The 19,942-nt window shown below is 40.7% G+C and overlaps 1 protein-coding gene and 1 long non-coding RNA gene across 12 annotated transcripts in view; one reads left to right on the top strand and one right to left on the bottom strand.

Moving 5' to 3' along the window:
- LOC147574871 (uncharacterized) overlaps positions 1-19,517 on the bottom strand; it is a 58,714-nt gene extending 39,197 nt beyond the window's left edge. Inside the window, exons 1-2 of the long non-coding RNA XR_015243589.1 lie at positions 19,229-19,517; positions 4,063-4,135 (exon numbers count right to left, since the gene is read on the bottom strand). This is a non-coding gene — a long non-coding RNA (uncharacterized LOC147574871). The remainder of the gene's footprint in view (positions 1-4,062; positions 4,136-19,228) is intronic.
- Positions 1-19,942, top strand: part of MOB3B (MOB kinase activator 3B) — a 219,577-nt gene that overhangs the window by 52,547 nt on the left and 147,088 nt on the right. Inside the window, exon 1 of one of the 11 annotated variants that reach the window (XM_086685439.1) lies at positions 6,521-6,914. The exons of the other annotated variants lie outside the window; for them this stretch is intronic. The gene's annotated coding sequence lies outside the window, so the exon portion shown is untranslated. Of the gene's footprint in view, positions 1-6,520; positions 6,915-19,942 lie in introns of those variants that run through there. 11 annotated transcript variants of the gene reach the window in all.

Genomic DNA, 19,942 nt, shown 5'->3' with positions numbered 1-19,942 from the left:
GCTTTGGCAGGAGGCCTCTTCACATGGTAGACCCTCCAGGAAAAGAGTCCAGTCCCCATCATGGCTGCATCCCTTGCCTGAAACAGCCCCATCAGGCCAACCCACTTATCCCTCATGCCTTCTGGAATTATCATGAGTACAATTTTCTTTGTCTCATTACATATATTTTTGCAGATCCTACCTAAGTTTAAAAATAGCCATGTGGTGCATTCCTCATATAGGGGTTTTGTCTGGAACCTCAAGCAGTGTTTACAGAATGCTTCACTTGGGATGGAATTGGTCTGAAGTGTGGAGGGGGAGTGCAGAAATCCTGGCAGGGGCACCTGCCTGGGTAGAGATGTAAAGGCAGAGGCTCAGATGGACCCAGTCTGAATGGCCTTGTAGGCTGTGCTGAGCACGTGGGACCTTACCTCCTAGGCCCTGGGGAAGAACTGGCATTCCAGGAACCAGCTCAAATAGTAGACTCAGAGTATTGTTGGTTCTTCTTTTCCTTTCTCAGCTTCCTCCTCTCCCTCCTTGCAGGTATCACTTAACATCACTTTTTTTATTAACAGCTGGATAAGCCCAGGTATCCAGGAAACCCCCAGAGGAGACTTGGTATAAGCAGAACCGATGGAACAAACATCCAGACGTTATTTTGAATTTTGAGTGACCACTGGGCTCCATGTACTTTATGTTTGGATTATTTGGTGTTTTTCCCATCCTTTAATGTTAGTTCTCTTCAGCCAAATGATAAGGTTGAACAGGGTGGAAATTATAGGGTGTGGATCCCGGTGGTGTTTTAGTATAAACCGTCACTTCCATTCTTGTTGCAAAGCTTTGCAAGGGTCATTCCTGTTTTCTTTTGTTTTATGTTCCTGTCTTTGCACTTTGTTTACCATGCTTTTTGCTTCTTTGTTTTATTTTATCTTTTTTCCTTCCATCCACTGGTATGATAGCATTTTCTTTTCCTCTTGTTTTTTAGTATTTGCTTTAAAAAAAATCAGTACCCTGAGTTTAAAAATCAGATATGCCACAAAACTGGATTTCCAGCTTTGTTTGAAAAGGTTGACCTGCATGACACTGGGTTTGTGTTCCCACGTGGCAATAAACTGTGAGAGCTGCCTTTTTTACACAAATTCACTCACCAGTTTACTGCAGGCTCCACTACACCCCATTGCCTCCTTGGCCCTGAGAAGACATTTCATTTGAGTTGTTGCTTTCTTATACCAGCTGTTTACTCATTTATGTGGCCTAACCTGCCCCAGGAGGTATTTGACCTTGTTACCATTTTTTACCTGGAGCATTTGGTGGATTTACATTTGTTATCATTACTGATATATTTTAATTCATGTCTGCCAAAGTCTTTTGTGCTTTCTATTTGTCCTACAGTTTCTATGTTTCTTGTCTCCTTTCTTGTCTTCTTTTGGGTTTATTGGGTTTGTTCTCTCACTCCACTTTTTTTCCTGTACACTTTGAAAGTTGTATTATCTTTTCATTCTTTCAGTGGTTAACCTAGCATGTATCTTTAAAAGTTTTTTTAACATTTATTCATTTTCGAGAGACAGAGACAGAGCATGAGCAGGGGTGGGGCAGAGAGAGAGAGACCCAGAATCCAAAGCAGGCTCCAGGCTCTGAGCTGTCAGCACAGAGCCTGATGCGGGGCTCGAACTCACAAACTACAAGATCACGACCTGAGCCGAAGTTGGACGCTTAAAACTGAGCCACCCAGGCGCCCCTACCTAGCATGTATCTTTAACGTACCATATTCTAAAGTGTTTAATATCTTTATCTTCTTCTGGACAAAACCCTTCCCGTTTATGCCATACCAACTCCTGTGCTAAAAAGAAATCTATGTACTTTTTAAGACCACAAGGCATCGTTTCTCTTATTGTTTATATAGTCAATGTTTGTATTGATTTATCTATATATTTACCATTTTGTATCCTTTTAAGTCTTTCTTATATCATGAGATCTTATATCTTGCATCTTATATCTTCATAATTTCTTCTTTTATCTCCATTTATATGTATTACATCTATGACCAATTGTCTTTTTCTTGGATTACATTCTTTAAATTTTCTTTAATGGGGATCTGCTAATGGCACATTCTTTCCAGTTTTATTTGTCTGTATAAGTCTTATTTGGGTATTATTTTTTTTTCTTTTTCTCCACTTTACTACTTTGGAAGTTACACATTCCATTTTTTTCTCCCTCATCCCCATTGCCACTTCCCCTATAGTATGCATGACTAGCTTTAAATTAAAAAAAAGTATTCAGAATCTCTATTCTCATACCAAACAATACAAGGACCTTGGAATATTTTAATGTACTTGTCCTTCCATATTATTGTACCTAATATTTTACTTCCGAGTTGTTTATAACTACCCCATAATTTTAAAAAGAAAATGTTTTAAACATTTGGTATTTACTTATTTACTATCATGTTTATTAGCTTCTTTGCTCATCATAATTTATCTTTTTTTCTCAGTTTACTTCATATTGAAATATATTATTATTTAATATTTTTTTCAGGGACCATCTGTGAATTGGACATTCTCTTATTTTTTGTAGGAATATGTCTTTATTTCAGCCCCATGTTTGAACAGTAATTCAGTTAGATATAGAGTATTAATTTGACAACTATTTTCTTTTACCACTTTGAATATGTTATTCCATTATCTTCTGGCCCCTATGGCCCTGATTAAAAGTCTGCTGTTAATCTTATTGACATTATTTGGTTGGTAACCTATCTTTTTCTCTCTGGTAGCTTTTACAACTTTCTCTTTTACAACTTGGTTCAGTATTCTGCATTTTACCACAGTGGTGTCCAGGTGTGTGTGTGTGTGTGTGTGTGTGTGTGTGTGTGTTTCTTTTGAATATTGCTTGAGACTTGTGATGTTTCAAATAAAGAGTATAGGCATTACTTTAATTCTGTTAAATTTTCAGCCATTATCATTTCAGTATTGCTTCTCTCACAGTTTCCTACTCCTTCCTCATAGAATGCCAATTAAATGTATATTTTATTTTCTCAATCTACTTTTCATGTCTTACAACCTCTCATATTTTTCTATCTCCTTTTTTCTCTCTCTGCTACATTATGATTAATTTCTTCACACCCATTTTCCACGATACTAATTCTCTTTTCAGCTATATCTAATATTCAATTTAATGTTACATTTTTAATGCTTAAAATTCTTTTTTTCTTAAAAATCTTGCCTTTCTTTTTTAATAGAGGGTTTTTTTAATAGTTTTTACTCCATCTTTTATTTAAAAAATAAATATAATTAGCTTATATATCCATCACATTATTCTATTACCACCAGCTCTTGGGGTGCTAATTCTTCTGCTTATTGTGAATGTGGCCTCTCCCTCTGGTTGTTTGTCTTGTTTGTTCAACAGGAATTATTTAATCTGAGGGAGTCTTGTGAGTCCTGAGTTAGGAAAATATTTCTACAGAGCAATTTGAGTTTATTTCTACACAGACTTCTCTGGTCCTGGGAACATTTTTATGGTGATTTAGAAGCTCTGGATTCTTGCACAATATAAACAATGTAAATTTAGGCCACATACTTGTGCATGCCACAGACTTGGTGTCTTGTTGTTTCATTAGATACATTTTTTTTTTCACCCTGAGACTGGGGCAGAATACACACTTACTTGCCTCTTCCCTGAGCTACTAGGGATCAGTGGTAGTTTTTCTGGCCCTATTTTCATTTTATTAATCCTACCTTGCACAGTCCCAGGTCCATGTCACCTGTCCTTACCTGGACATTAAAATACCAGCCCTGGGGCGCCTGGGTGGCACAGTCGGTTAAGTGTCCGACTTCAGCCAGGTCACCATCTCGCGGTCCGGGAGTTTGAGCCCCGCGTCAAGCTCTGGGCTGATGGCTCAGAGCCTGGAGCCTGTTTCCGATTCTGTGTCTCCCTCTCTCTCTGCCCCTCCCCCGTTCATGCTCTGTCTCTCTCTGTCCCAAAAATAAATAAAAAACGTTGAAAAAAAAAATTAAAAAAATAAATAAATAAAAATAAAAAAAAATAAAATACCAGCCCTGGCCCCAGCTGTATTCAGATTCAACTCACCTCTGAGGGATTGCAGTATTTACTGTCATGCCTACTACTTTGGCTTTGGAGTCTGTCCTCATTTCTGGCCTGTCTTTTAAACAAAAACAAAAACAGTTGTATTGTCTAGGTCTGTGAAGTACATTCTCAAGAGGTTCACATTGGGCTACATTTTTTGTATGTTTAGAACTGAATAAGGAACTGGGTGAGTTCAGTATGACATTTTTTTTTGTAAATAATTTGTTCACAAACTAATTATTGACTACGTATCATGTGCCTGGCTTTGTTATAGGTATGGGGGTATAATAAGAAACAAACAAAAAGTCTTTGTCCCTTTATAGTTTACATTTTCAAGGGAAAGACAAAAACAAACAATAAAAAGGTACAGTAAAATCAGATAGAGTTATGAAGAAAACTAAGGCAGAATAATGGGGAAGAGAGAGAGGGAGACTGGGTTGGATCAAGTGTGCTTTACTAGGAAGGCAAAAGATGCCTCTCTGAGGAGATGACATTTGACCAGAGGCTTACATGAAGTGGTGAAGAGTCATGCTGATATCTGGGGTAGCATCCCGGGCCCCCACAGGAAGCATAACCAAGTCATGGATTAGCTTTTCAATAAATTTATTAAGGCAACCCCTGTGAACCAAACCAGTATTCAGTACAAAATGAAATGTGGGTCCCCTTCTTCATAAATAACATATTAAGAATTTCAAGTCAGCTACAGTGGAGCATCCAACAAAGTGCATGGCCCTTTTGAGTACTCTTCTCCAACTTCAAAAGAAAATGGGGAGGGAGCTGGTGGCAGCCTGGAAGAGAGCCCTCAGATTGTGACTCAGGTCGAACCCCAAGTGAAAGACAGAGGAAAGGAAGGAAGATGGAGTAGAAGCATTCTAGGGTGTTTGGCAAGGCTGTGGGAGAGTCCTTGAGCCAAAGACACCTGTCAGGTGAATTTTTCGTCTCCCAGGAACAAGCTTGCCTTATAGTACCCTTGCCATGATCAGCCACTGACTAGGAGTAGATTGTGGGAATCGTGGCTTTGGCACAAAAGTAGAAATGGATTTCAGAGCACAGCAGCTGCGACTCTTGGCCAGTTATGCTCCTTATGTGAGGTGTATCCTCAGAGCAACCACACTGGGTGGAGAACTTTCCAGGAAGAGGGAACAGGGATTGCAAAGGGTCTTGTTATGGGTTGAATGATGTCTCTCCCAAATTCATATATAGAAGTCCTAAGCCCTAGTACCTCAGAACGTGACCTAATTTGGAAATAGGGCCATTTCAGTCATAATCAGTTAAGATGAGGTCATACTGGAGTAGGATGGGCCCCTAATCCATTAAGACTGATGTCCTCTTAAAAAGGGGAAGTTTACGGGGCGCCTGGGTGGCGCAGTCGGTTAAGCGTCCAACTTCAGCCAGGTCACGATCTCGCGGTCTGGGAGTTCGAGCCCCGCGTCGGGCTCTGGGCTGATGGCTCAGAGCCTGGAGCCTGTTTCCGATTCTGTGTCTCCCTCTCTCTGCCCCTCGCCCGTTCATGCTCTGTCTCTCTCTGTCCCAAAAATAAATAAACGTTGAAAAAAAAAAAATTAAAAAAAAAATTAAAAAAAAAAAAAAAAGGGGAAGTTTAGAGACAGACACACACACAGCAAGAACACCATGTGAAGATAAAGTCAGAGACTGAGGTGATGTGTCTGCAGGCCAAGGAACATCGAAGATTGCTAGCAAAATGCCAGAAGCAAGGAGAGAGGCATAGAATAGATCCTTCCATAGCTCCTTCAAAAGGAGCACAGCTATGCTAACACCTTGATTTTAGATTTCTAGCCTCCAAAACCATGAGACAATAAGTTTCTGTTATTTAAGCCATCCAGTCTGTGGTACTTTGTTATGGCAGCCCTAGCAACCTAATGAAGCCCTGAAATGATAGTGAACTTGGTGTGTTATAGAAACATCAAGGCCAACATGGATAGAGCAGGTAAGTGAGAGGAAGAATTATAGACGAAGGAAAAGTATCCAGAGACCAGATCTGTAAATTATGTCTTTGTGAACCAACATAGCAAATTTGGTTTTATAGCGACTGTAATGGGAAGACTTTACAGAGCTTAGAGACCGGAGTGAAGGGAAAGAGGAGAGTAGAACAGTCTCTCTTCTTTCTCTCACTCATTGTGTATATTTTGCCCTTTGCTTTTGTTTGTTTGCCTGGAGCAACTAGGTAACTCCAGTTGCTAGTTTTGGAGATGGGAACAGTGGATACAGAGCTTGCGTGGAATTTACAGGAATGGAAATTTGGATGTTTGACATGTTTAGAAATTTCACACTGTTTTGCAACTTGCTTTTTAAGTTTTGTGGACTAATCTTTCCATCTCAATACAAAAATTTTGATCTCATTATATTTTGAGGGCTGCCTAATGTTTCTCATATGGATATACCACTCTTGATTGAACTAGCTCCCCCTGAATGGACTTTTGGGTTGTTTTCCTTTTTTGTGTGCAATTGCAAATACTGATGCTTAAAAGCCACATTATTTACTCTTACTGCATAACAAAATACCCCAAAATTTGGTGGCTCAAAAACAACAACATATATTGTCTTTCAGTTTCTTTGGGTCAAGAATCAGGGCACAGCTTAGCTGGGTTCTCCAGTTCAGGATCTCTCACAAGGCTGTAACCAAAGGGTAAGCTGGGGCTTCGGTTATCTGAAGGGTGGAATGTGGAAGGATCTCCTCCTAAGCTTACTCAATGGTTGTTGGAAGGTTTCAGTTCTTGGTGGACAGTTGGTCTGAGAGCCTTCATTCTGACTACTGACTGGAAGACACCTTCAGTTCCTTGTCATGTGGACTTCCTCAAAGAAGAGCTCACCACATGGCAGCTGGCTTCGTCAAAGTGAGCAGGCAAGAGAGAGTGAAAGAATATGAAAGCAAGACAAATCAATCTTCTATAACCTAATCTCAGAAGTGCTCCCCATCTCTTTTGCCAAGTCTTATTCTCTAGAAGTAAATCACTAGGTCCAGCCCTTACTCAGACACAGAGGATGATTCAAGAGGCATAGATATCAGGAGGCAGAAATCATTGGGGACCCTCCTAGCAATCTACTTGTCACAATAGTCCACTACATGTGTCCTTTGATAGATTGTTAAGGTGGGTTTGCTAAGGGAAACGTTACGCGTATTTTAAATTTTCAAGTGTGACATGAGATTTCTTTTTAAAAGCTTTGCTCCAGATTTCAAGGCGCATTTTGAAAGGACTGTTTGCTATTTCCTAAGAAGGAGAGATTGTAAATCCTCAAAGAGGCTTTGGCAGATTTTGTCATGAGCATCTCTTCCCTTGCTGTCTTCTTTTTCTTGCCCCTCCAAAATTTCCCAGAACAGGAAATAACTGTGGGTCTTGTAACAGAAAGAATAGAAAGGTTCTAACCAGCAGGTACATGCCATCCCCATCATCATGGCACCTAGTCTAGGGTATGCAGACCTGGGTTGTGCCATTAAAAAAAAAAAAATGTCATTGCCTTAACTCATTTCCTGGCTTGGGTGAGGTGTTTCCAGCCAGCCTTGGTGAGGAGGATGAAAAAGTAGTATCAGAGAGAGGTAGGTTGGGCTGATGAGGTCTAGGGAAAATCCACTTGAATCATTTCTTCTAAATCTTCAGTCCTCAGGAGTTTCTGGTAGGCCATGGAATAATGAGGTGTATGTTTATTTCTTTATTAGTCAGAAAGCACCTTTACTTACAAGGACCTGCTTATGTTTACTGGGATATGGTTGGAGGAAATGCAGATTATCATTAGAATTACTTTGTCTCCCTCCCACACAATTTGAGGTGGCTTTAGAAAATTAAATACATCCTAAAGCTAGACTATTATAAAAATGAAAGGATTGGTCTTCCAAGAGTCTGTGGCTGCAATCAGGTCAGGTGCCTAGCTGGAAAGCTCAGGCTGTGTTGACATCTTACCAAATGGATGCCAGGATGCCTTCCTCTTGTGAACAAGGTGGGGTTAGGGGTGGAACTAGAGTAAGATGATGATGTTGAGGGATCATGTTGATGGAGGCCATCATCTACTTTTCCAGTTTGTGGCTAGCCCTTTGGGTGGAGAAGGATCTGGAATTCCCTTTACTCTGCCCCCATTTTCCACCTTCTGGTCCCCATGTTGCCCCGAGAAGCCACAGGGTCCTCTCTGATATGGATCAGTTTAGGGACCTCACTCTCAGGGCAGCATTTCCATCTCGGCTTGTGATGCCAGCATGGAAAGCTTTGCTTACTGGAAATGTTGAAGGTCAAGGCCCTGCCTCCTTCCTGTCTGGGCCCTCCTGCAAGCCTAGTGCTGAGAGAGCGAGTGAGCGAGCGAGGCTTGCCGAAGGTGGAATGACTCCATGTCCCAGCACGACCTCGCATTCCCCCTCTGCTCTCCCCCAGACGCCTTCACAGGTTGTGCTCACGTTTCACAAGATTACTTCACTAGATGAGAAAAACGTGTATTCTGTGCAGGACAGCTAGCTCAGTGGTGGGGATTGCATTCCCTACAGAAAAGAGAATCTGACTGTAGTACCCTTTCAAAACTGAAATAAATCAGGGCTCCTTGGCTCCACTGGCTTGGTCTGTTGGTTTTTGTCTTTTTCTAGAAGCCACGGTGGGTTAGGGAAAATTAGGGGAGACCAAACAAGGATCAGCTCACTATATAATCACTCACAATCTCTGGAGTGGGGAAACAGCCATCTTGCGATTTAAAATATAAATATTTGCAAATGATTGTATCTTGATCAGTTATATAAAAATCTGCATTTGACATGTGCTAAAGTGGCTGTTAGATTTTCTTCTTTTTTTTTTTTAATATGACAGCTTTGTCTTTGTGGAACTCTGAATTTTTCAGTCTTCAACTATATTAAGCCTTTGAATTTTTTTTAATTGACTAAAGTTGGTGGAAGCAATGTTTGTAGTTTTGCTTATCAGAGTTTTTATAGATTCTTACACCACCTTCTTCCAAAAGGAATTTGAGTCATCTGGCACTTATATAAAATCAAACACTAATAAAACTCAGTGAGTTGCCTTTTTTTTTCTTTTAAAGAATAAAATGCAGTTAGAAGGAAATAGAGTAGGAGGTAGTAGCAAACACCTGTTTTGATCTCTTGCTGGGCGGGTGTTGTTTTCCTAGGAATGGTCACTGTGCTTCTGTTTTTCCTCCTCTCTCTTAGAGCAAAGAGGAAATCTCTTATGGAGGCTTCTCAATAGACATATTGATGAATGTAGAATCTTAAATGAAAAGGAAGTCAGTGGATGTGGCTTCCTGGACTCTGTGCTTGGACCAGAAATAAAGTGAGTCCTCACCACAGGGGCTTGGCTCAGCCCAGTGCCTGCGGCCACAGTTGTTTTCCATGGCTTTACTTGAGCAATTCACTTCTCTGGGCAAAAGTTCTCCATGCCTTTGGAAGGTTTATAGGCTTCCCCCCACCCCCCGCCCCCTCTAGCTTTTATTGTTTTTAAGAAGAGTGGGCCACCCTCACTTGTCATTAAAGAATAGTGTGGGGGAAAATAAATACAACTATCCAAAGAATAAAAACAGGAAGAACAAAAACCACTCCCCTAAATGAATGAAAAAATTACCCCCATCCCACTTTTGTGTGGTAACTGTTTCCATGCAAGGTTGATTTAGAAACTATGAGAAGGTTTTTTCTCTTTGATTTTTGGTTGTCTATTTTTAACATTTCTGGCAAGTCTACACATTGTGCTTACATAAGAAAATCAGAATGGAGATATTTGGTATTTAAAAAAGCACCCATTGACTCAGGATGAGTTTTCTGGCACTGCTGTGAGAAGAGCTCAAATAATAGGCATAAATGTCTAATCAGCACAGGCTTGCCCGCCAACTTCTCCCTCTGGGCCCTGGAAACACTTCCTGAATCAAGCCCCTGCCCTCCAGAAAGTCTCCCCTGCCTGGTGGCAGGAGGGAGGTGCAGAGCATTAGCTCTGATGAGGGAAAGCCTGCTGTTCCTGGCAGCCAGGGCATGGCTAAGGTGGATCAGCCTTTTCACTAATCATGGACGATTGCAGAGTACCTCCAGGGTGGCCGACCCACTGTTAGCCTCTCTCCACCCACTGCCTCATTTTGTCACCATCACAAGCCTGCCAGGTGAAATCCACTAGGAGTGTTTTTCTAAGAGAGGGAAAGCAGAAAGCCTAGAGTTTTCTGTCCAGAAGGGACGGGACACACATGAATGAGTGCGTTCAAGAAAGCAGTGTTAATGATAAGAATTAAAAGCCAGTGCTTATGACAGACCTATTTGTGCCTGGTGCTCTGTCACATGCTTTATTTGGATAATGGCATTTCAATCTATTAGAAATACTATGTGATAGAGAATTAATTCTATCCCCTTTTAAATAAGAGGAAACTGAAGTTTAGCAATGTTGCACAAGCTCAGGAGTCCACAGTGCTGAAAATGATAGATGTGGGAGTCAACCCAGGCTGTCTGATCGCACACTCATTTACTTAACCACCAGCCTGTATAATAGAGGGGCCCATAGACACAGGCAGGGTGTGGTTAACTGGACCAGGCTTTCCATTGGTGGTGTAGCTGGTGGACCAGTCAGGGAAAGGGCCACCCTCTCTATTTCCACTGTGATTCAGGTAAGCCTTCCTTCTTCCTAAGGACTTTTTCTGTCACTTTACTGCTGGACATTCATCTTTCCAGATGGCCACATTTCTCCCCTGACCATTCTCCTCAGTAAATGAGTTTTGGCCCAGGGACTCCTGGAGAGGCTAGGTCTGGTGTGTCAAACTCCCTGTCCTAGGGAGTTCTTAAACGTTGGAATGCATCAGAGTCCATACATCTGAAGGTGAGGGGCAGGACCTTAGCATCTGCATTTTGAACAAACATCCAGGTGATTTTGGTCTTCTGTCATTTATGATGGTCTCTAGGAGGTCCAGGGGGAACTTGATAGTCAGTGGACAGATGGCTCTGGGTGAGTAGGGGGTGTATTTTTTTTCTTCAGCAACCATTCACCTTCTACCAGAGACCCCAGAGCTCGAGAGGAGAGAAAGAACAAACGGGAGGCAGTGCTGGGGGAAGAGTGTTGAACTCAAGCAGAGTGAGTGGAACTCATAAATATTTGTTGAGAAGCAACAAGTGGAACTTGTTAAGTGGAACTTAATAAGAATGAGTATAAACCAAGCCAGATTAGGGAAGGGTCAGGAGGGAAGGTAAAGAGGTGGGTTGAAACTTCACCTGAGTGACGGCTTGTGTTTGAAGTCTGATTTGATGGAAACTCAGGGGCTCCCAGATGGGTGGGTGGGCCCTGACCATAGGTGGGTCAGAAGGGGAGGAGAGCATGAGAATCACAAATGATTCAGACTGTTTTGGTGCAGTGGAAGGGTTAAATATTCAGAGCTTTGTAGCAAAGGGGAGACAGGGTCACTTCCTAACAGTGTGGTCAGGAGAGCCTGCCTGGTGGTGGTGGCAGATGTCTAGGCCTTAAAGACTGAAGAAGGATGATGGCAGGCGGGCCAGCCGAGGAAAGGCCAGGGCAGAGATTTAGTCACTGACAGGTGCAGTGGCCATTAGCAGCCTGGTGCACTGTCTGCTCTATAGAGCCAAACCTGAAGGTCCTCAGGGAGGTTTCTGTGCCTGTTGGGAGGGGTAGACTGTGAGTGAGTGTCCTTCTCCCTGCTTATACCACAGAAGAGAGAATTTTTATCTATTTTTCTATAATTGGGTTCCACATAAGGTTTTATTTGGGAGAAATGGCCTGTCTTGCTTAAAAAAATAAAAGCCTTAAAAACCACCTAAATCCACCACCGGGGGATTAAAATATAAATAAATAAATAAATAAATAAATAAATAAATAAATAAATAAATAAATAAATAAATAAATAAATTTATATAATATATATAATATAATAATATAATAATTTGGGGGCCCTTTTGAAGGGTGCTTAGGTGTCAGCTTTGCTTAACCATTGAAGAGACTCATGGCTTTGTGGAAAGAACACTGGCCTCAGGGTTCAGACTTTGCTTTTAGCCCTAGACTGTTCTAACTGTGGCTCTCACCTCACTTTTCTGGATATGAGGCATGTCTGTTTCTGTTTTTGTATTTAATACATTAAGAGGTTGCATTGAACACACACACATATAATCTAAATAATAATAAATAATATCTAATAAAATGTAAAAAAAAAAAAGTTGAATTAAGTGATTTTTGAGGGTTCTTCCTGCTGTAAAATCATATCAGCAATGATCTTGCTTACAAGCCTCCCAACATACACACAGGTGGGTAGCAGGATCATGCTTGAGGAAAGTGAATTCCTTGGTACTCTGCAGGATGGTGGGGACACAGGTAAGGGGCCACAATGCCTGCTGCCAGGACCCAGTGTGAAGGGGTACAAAGTGGACAAGGATGGATGTAACAGAGGCCTGGGGATGGACATCAAAGTCACAGAAGCAGAGTTTGCACCAAAGAAGGTAATAGGATACATTTTCTTCTTCCATTAGAAAAAAAATTACCCAAGCTGGTTGACCTCTTTTCTTCCCCATTATTTTTTCTTTGAGCTATATATTTTAAACTTACTTTTTAAACAAAGCACACAGGTAGAGATTTTTGTAACACTATGCAAAGATCTTTACAAAGATCTACCATGAATTTTTAAACATTCTTTTAAGGCTGGACATAGTTCCAAAGGACCTGACTTTTTTAGTGAATGCTGGAAAATGAAAACCTGTGAGCTGTTTAGATTGGCCTGGGGAACCACGTGTCCAGTGGCTGCTGTTGACCTTGTGTCAAGTATCTCTGTTTTCTGAAAAGCTTTCTTTTTTTGTTTGTTTGTTTTTTAATATGAAATTTATTGTCAAATTGGTTTCCATACAACACCCAGTGCTCGTTGATCATGCCATCCTGATTCCGGGAGCATTGCCCTCTCCACTGGAGAAACAACTGTTCATGGGTGCAGTATTTGATTAGCCATCACTTAGATACACAGTTCAACTGCAAAACTAATGACTTCTTATTTGTGCTGGGTCCTGTGTTAGGTACTCAAACTGCAGTTAAGTCTAGGGTGTGATCCCACCCTCACAGACTGATGGAGGGGCCAGACATATGAGCTCAGGAGTATAGTGTGAGGTCAAGATATGTGTGTGTGCGAGAGAGGTATGTACAAGAGGCGGAAGTCACAGGACAATGATAATTGGCCTCTCCTTCTTTTTCCCCCTTCTTTCTCCACCTTTCTCCCCTTACTTTATACCAGAGGTTAAATTTAACTCAGAGAGAAATTTGTGCCAAATGTGTTTGGCAAAGAAGAGGCCTTATCTGGGTTGAAGTTTCTAGATTACCTATGGAGAACACTGGTGATATGTTCCTGAACAGTAGCCACATACAGCATGGGACTATAAAGTCTGCTGCTCACTGACTATTGGGGAAGGTTTATAAACACCTCACAGATGAGGGGGTACTCTGTTCTGAGCATTCTCACTCTTTTTTTTTTTAAGTTTACCTATTTATTGTGAGAGAGATAGCGTGTGCGTGCACACACATTCACATGAGCTGGGGAGGGGGGGAGAGAGGAGATAGAGATAACGCAGAGCCGGATGTGAGGCTCAGTCCCATGAACCAGGAGATCATGACCTGAGCTGAGATCAGGAGTTGGATGCTTAATCAACTGAGCCACCCAGGCACCCCAGGAAGTTTATTTTTAAGTGAATTTTAGATGACTTCTTTTTAAAAATTTGTATTTTTTTTTAAGTAAGCCCTATGCCCAACATGGGGCTGTGTGGCTTGAACTCACAATCCTAGACAAGGAGTCACATGCTCTACCAACTGAGCCACCCAGGCCCCCTGAGCGTTCTCTTTATGCCTGCAGCTGAACAGTAACTGAGACAGATGCTCCCTGTGACTGGGTTATCTCTCTTGTCTGAGAAAACCCTGGAGAAGACTATGTGCCTGGTATGTAGGCACAGACTTCCTGCAGATAAATTTTAAGTTGTATCTTGTATAGGGCTCTCCTTGAATTGATGTCGCAATGAGTCTCTACCAAAACCCAGCTACCTTTGCAAACCAGGCTGCACAACCTAATATTGGGGTCTCCAGGATGGCCCCCAATACACAAATAATGCCACTCTTCTCTACATGGCTTCTGAAGAAGTTAACACAACAACAACAAAAACAGATATCAGCTTACGGAAGCCAGAATGGAAGACAAATCTCTAGGTCTGTTAGCCAAATGAGCCTGCTAATACACCCCAGAGTTACTCACATTTTCCCATGCAGCACTGGAGAGAGCAGGCTTCCTCCATTCAGAAAGTTGGGGAAACCGCAAATAGCACACTCCTTGAAGGCAGGCAGCTCCCAAGAGCTGGATGAGCCAGCTGAGCGTGCCCAATTGATACTGGTAAAATTTACCAATTAATTACTCCTTCCACTTCCCCTAGCCAACGTTAGTAAAAAGAGAAAGACCAATTGTGTACCTAGGGAAGATTCTTCCTCATAAAATCCAGAAGTGGGAGAACAGAACTCTGCTCCCAAATTTTCCAAGAGTTTATATATTTTAGGGTCAGATGCTCAGCTCTTACAAGAAAGAAGTCAAAGAACAGATCAGATTATGGTTGGGATCCCGCATGATCACGAAGCCACCTGAAACCTAACAAGTCTGGATTAATAAGTATGACACTTGACATTTGCCCATCTTTAGTACATTTTCCCACTTAGCCCCAAACACACTGTGATATTGATACTCCTGCCCTCATTGATTCAAAGAGAAATTGAAACACAGAGACAGTGTTTAACTGAGGAGGGTAACCAGTTGAGGGGTAGAGTTTGGACTCAAGACTGTATCTTTCTGACTGTAGAGGTAGGGTCTGGCACAGTCCTCCATGTGCCCATATCCTTTTCAATTACTTGTTTGATTCCATTTTACTTCAGACCTCTTTTTCAGTTGTGGAATGTTCAGACATGTAGAGAGGATGGCATCATTAATTATTTGTCTCAGTTTTATCTCTGTCTTACCCTCTATATCCATCTGTTTTCACCAAGGCCAGTTGAAAAGCCCACAGGTAGATGGTTGTCTTTTCTCTCTTGAGAGTTTCTGAGGGTGCAGTTGGATCCTCCAGCAGGATCACTCTAGCAGAGGTCACAGCTGAGTTGTAATCTGATGTGTTGTATTAAATGTAAAGCATTTTGAAGGTAAAATGAGGAGCTTTAATACTCAGTTCTCAAAAGTGAAGGATTACTGGGAAGGCAGGACGGATATAATTTGCCCTAATAATGCACTAGATTGTATTATATGCAGAAACACTGGAGCTATCTTACAGTATTGAGCTAACCAGGCTATAGATGTAGGAGAATATTGATGTATCATCAAATCACTTAGATTACTATTTCTTTTTGCCTGAGAATCAGAAGTCTATCCAAATTGAGCAAGAAGGAAGCATTTGATTTGTTTCCTCTTATGCAGGGCTCCCATCATCCCTATTCCCTTGCCCTGTTTCTTACTCATAAACACATATTTGAATGGAATCATTTTCCCTGACTTCATGAAATTTCTTCATGTTCTGTCATCAGTTGTGGTTCTCGTTGTCATTAGTCCCTGTGCCCATACTGCATAATGATTTTCCATTGATGAAGTGATTTCACTATCTCTTTAATTTTTACAGTAATCTTGAGAGATAAGTGCTGTTATCTTTAAAGCAAAACTGAGGCTGTAAAAGGGTGTCTTGTCCAAAGACATAGCTAGTCAGAGTCATTGCCAGTCAGAATCAGCTCTTCTGAATCTAAACTACAAAGGTTCAAGAAATACAAGGCTTTGGTAGTGGCACATGACCAGGTACATAGGGCTAAGTCTTTGTTTCTCCCATCCCTTTCCCTAACCTAGAAAGTTCCTCTGTTAGAGGAAATTGCCCTAGAAGTTCCTCTGTTTTTGTTTTGTTTATTTGTTGTTTGTTTTTCATTTTGTTGTTGTTGTTGTTGTTGTTGTTGTGAACTACCCAAAATGTCTAGAGAAGCAGTCTTAATTAAAGTTAGAATTTTGGAGTCAGCCTGCCTACTTACAAGTTCTATGACCTGAGACAAAGTTTTAATCTCACTGTGTCTCAAGTTTCTCTAAGTGTACAACGCAGATAATAATAATACCTAACTCATAGAACTGTTAAAAAAATTAAAATAGATTGCAAAATAAATATTAGTTATTGTTACTGTTACATAGTTAGGTCGAATAGAATTTTAAGCATTCTAAGATTTATCTTAGAAGCTGTTTGGCCTCTCAAGAATCTGACTCTCTGTTAAAACTAGCATCATAATATGATTCAAAGGATGATGATGGTAATCACAGACCAGATTACTCAGTGCTTACTGTGTTCCAAACATTTTACATATGCCCTTTCAAATGATCAGCAACCTGTAGATGCTGTGCTCTTAGCTATTGAGTTATATTGCTCTAAATCTTGCCTGCAGTTGGTCTCACTTTTACCCATCTCCCCAAGCTAAAAATAGTATTGTTTGAAAATTAGAACTGTATTTTCCAATTTACAGTCTTCTAGCCCATTTTGTTCTCTCTGCTCCCCTTCAAAGATCTCTTGCAGTGGTTCCAGATGTCATACATAAGTTCCCATAGTGCCGGGTATAAAAATTTTCCAGATCCTGAGACTCAAATTCACTTAGCGTGGCTAAGAGTAAATAAGTCTGTTGACAGTTACAGGAACCAACTTCCTTGAATTTGTACATTTTTCCTTTAAAGCAAGACTTTTCCAAGAATGAATTGTCATACCCTGTCTCAAAGAGAAAGAAGGAAATGGTAATTGACAATGACCTTTATCCCAGTATCTGATAGGGGTTCTGAGTGACATCACACCAGCTGGTATACACCTGTGCTTTAACAAGCAAAATCTATTTTCTACTTGCCTTAATTTTTTTCTTTTTTGAGTTAAACAACAGAAATTTATTTCCCACAGTTCTGGAGGCTGGAAGTCCATTGCAGCATGGTTAGGTTCTGGTAAGAGCGCTCTTCCTGGTTTGCAGATGGCTGCCTTTTCGCTGTGTCCTCACACAGCGGAGAGAGTAAGCACTGGTGTTTCTTCCTCTTCATATAAAGGTACTAATTCCACCATTGTGCTCCACCCCCATGATCTCATCTAAACCTAATTACCTCCCAAAGGCCCCACCTCCTAATACCATCACATTGGGGGTCAGAGTTTTACATATGAATTTTTGGGGCACACGTTCAGTCCATAGCAGAAGCAGAATACAAATTAACAATATTTGAAATCAAAATAAGGTTATCATTGCAAGTCTTGTAGACATTTAAAGAATAATAAGGGAATATTATGAAACTTCATGTCAATAAATTCAACAAACAGATGAAATGGAAAACTTACTTAAAGGACACAACTTTCTGAAACTGGCACAAAATGAGTTTAAAAACTCTGAATAAAAATCTGAAAATGTAATTTAGTATACTATATGTTAAAAATTAAATTTAAAAATGAAAAAAAAACTGCCTTAATTTTTAAATTTCAGCTATTATAGTAGCTGTCATTCCCTCCTATCCCCCGTTTCCTTATTTTTACATGCCTTAGGTATTGGGTCCTCAAATCCTATGTCGATTTTTTTTAACTAGAAATATTTTTAGCCAGTGCAAAGATCTGGAAATAATACCGCAAGTGGTTACTGAGTTGGAGTTTTTCTCCCCTTTAAAAAATTAATAAAATAATTAGGATGTCTTTCATAAATACTTAATGGGTCAACTGAGCATTTATCTTCTAATAATTTTACCTTCACTATTTTTTTTTTTTTTAACTGCCTCAGGATTGAATCCATTCTGTCCAAGGTTGGATCAAAGATTTGCCATCTTCCTCATTACTGGGAATCTGAGCCAATCTCTCCTGGGCTCCAGAAGGCCTATATTTAGGAGAATGTTATTCCCTTTAAGAAAGCATTTTTTTTAAGTCTGTCTTTTCTTCAGCAGAACCTAAAAATGTCATGAATTAAACCACACCAAATAAATCCTACCCACTTTTATCCTTCTACCCTTTTCACTTTTTCTCCCCACCAAGCATCCTCTTCTGAATGGTGACGTCACTATGTCTGTGAGTGAACGGTGAACCATTACAGGTCTCTGCTGTAGCCACCCATACATTGATCGATCACTGCTGTTGCTGTCATTGTGGTGCATAAGGTTGCATGTGATGTTTTCCTCTTCAGAACATTTACTCCCATTTCTAATGGTAGAATGTCTGTGCTGGTGACTGAATAAATAAGTGACTGAACCAATAAGAGGGTAACTTAAATGTTGATGTTGAAGAGGGAGGAAATGTCAGAAATGACAGGGAGGGTCGTGTGACAGACTTCCATAAGGCTGTACCTGCTTATACTGACTTCATATGGTTCAGAAATAGCATGGCCATTTGGAAACTCGGAAATCATGCATGTCTTTGAAGACTAAAATGAGGCAAGTGTGTTTCTCCCAACTAATCTAAAATGCAATGATATGGTGGCTTGAAGTTGGGGAGGTATATTAGTTGGGGGAAGAAAACAACAACAGAGCTGCTTCTCAGACAGGAATCTCTCTGATTTTGGGCTGCCTTGTGAGCAAAGACAGCACTTATTGAGTAGGCAGAAATAAAATGGTACAAAAAGGTTGATGGAATCACATTTTTAGGCGTGTCTGTTATTGGAGCCTAGGAAGGTCAGATGATACTCATTTCATTCACACACTCCTTTAAAGTAAAAACCTTAAGTACTTTTATTCAGTTTCTGGGGTGTCATAAAAGAGTTCCATGTACTATTCCAGTCATAAAGAGAAAAATGGTGGAAAGATGAGAGATCAAGCTAGTCATTCTTCAATTCTGGAGAGCTGGAATTTTTAGGTAACACATGGGAAAAGAGCAGTCCATTTGAGAGAGAAGTTGGACAGATGTCTTTATCTTTCAGGAGAGGATGCTTCAGAGCGGCCCAGCAGCTGGTAATGTCAGACCTCAGTGAGTTGACACTGAGCTTACAGATAGAGGTGGAGTCCCCAAAAAACTACAGTGCAGGAGGTTCAATTTGTTTTTACTTCCATGATTTCACTTTGATGCAAAGGGTTTTTCATTTACTGTCACCTCTTTGTTCATTCAGCAAATATTCAGTGAAGTTGGCTATGTGCCAGGCACCATCCAAGCTCCTGGGACCCCAGCAATGAAAATGACATGAAACCTCCTTCATGTGGGGCACTTCTGGGGCATTTCCCTTACCTTCCTATGGTGAATCGCCCTGCCGGCTGGTCCTGCCAGGAGTCCTCCATCCTGTAGATGAGATAGTGAACTTCTTTCCCCGAACTAATACCAGCTTTGGTTTCTCTCCTTTCTGTCCTGCCCACCCTTCTGTACTACCAACATCTCTTTAGAGGTGGTCACACCTAGAAAAATGGATCTCTCCAGAGTGAATGGGAGAATTGCTTCATTTCTTCCTCATCCTGGCAAGGACACTTTGAATTTTCAACTAATAAGGCAGAAGACATCAAGAGGAAAAGAAAAATAAGAACTTTCCTTGCCAGTGTTGCTTAGTTACCTTGTCAACATTCCCTTGCAGGCTGGCTGAATTCTCTGTGCATATTTTTATAGTGCACATGTTTTATTGCTATAATTGATCTATTAAGCAGAAAATATGGAGAACACATGGAGCTCCTGTCAATTTTATGCTGTTTATTTGGGTTTCCATTTTTCTCTTTCCATGAGACCTCACTCTTCAGTACCCTTTGCATTCCTAACTGGAATAATCCTGTGAAGAAGTCACATCACTATCCATGTTGATGCATTTCACTTTGTAGCTTAAAAAGCAAAAGCTGATAAACTAACCTCAAACTAGACAGCAAATTGTGGACTTTTCAAAGGCAGACACCAAGTTTTCATCAGCTCTGGGTCCTTGGTGCCTAGCTTCGAGTCTGGCACATACAAAGTCTTTCATAA

The sequence above is a fragment of the Puma concolor genome, chromosome D4 (assembly GCF_028749965.1).
Source record: "Puma concolor isolate L17-30 chromosome D4, mPumCon1.1.hap2, whole genome shotgun sequence".
NCBI classification, from domain to species: Eukaryota; Metazoa; Chordata; class Mammalia; order Carnivora; family Felidae; genus Puma; species Puma concolor.
This window is presented reverse-complemented; position numbering and strand designations above follow the sequence as displayed.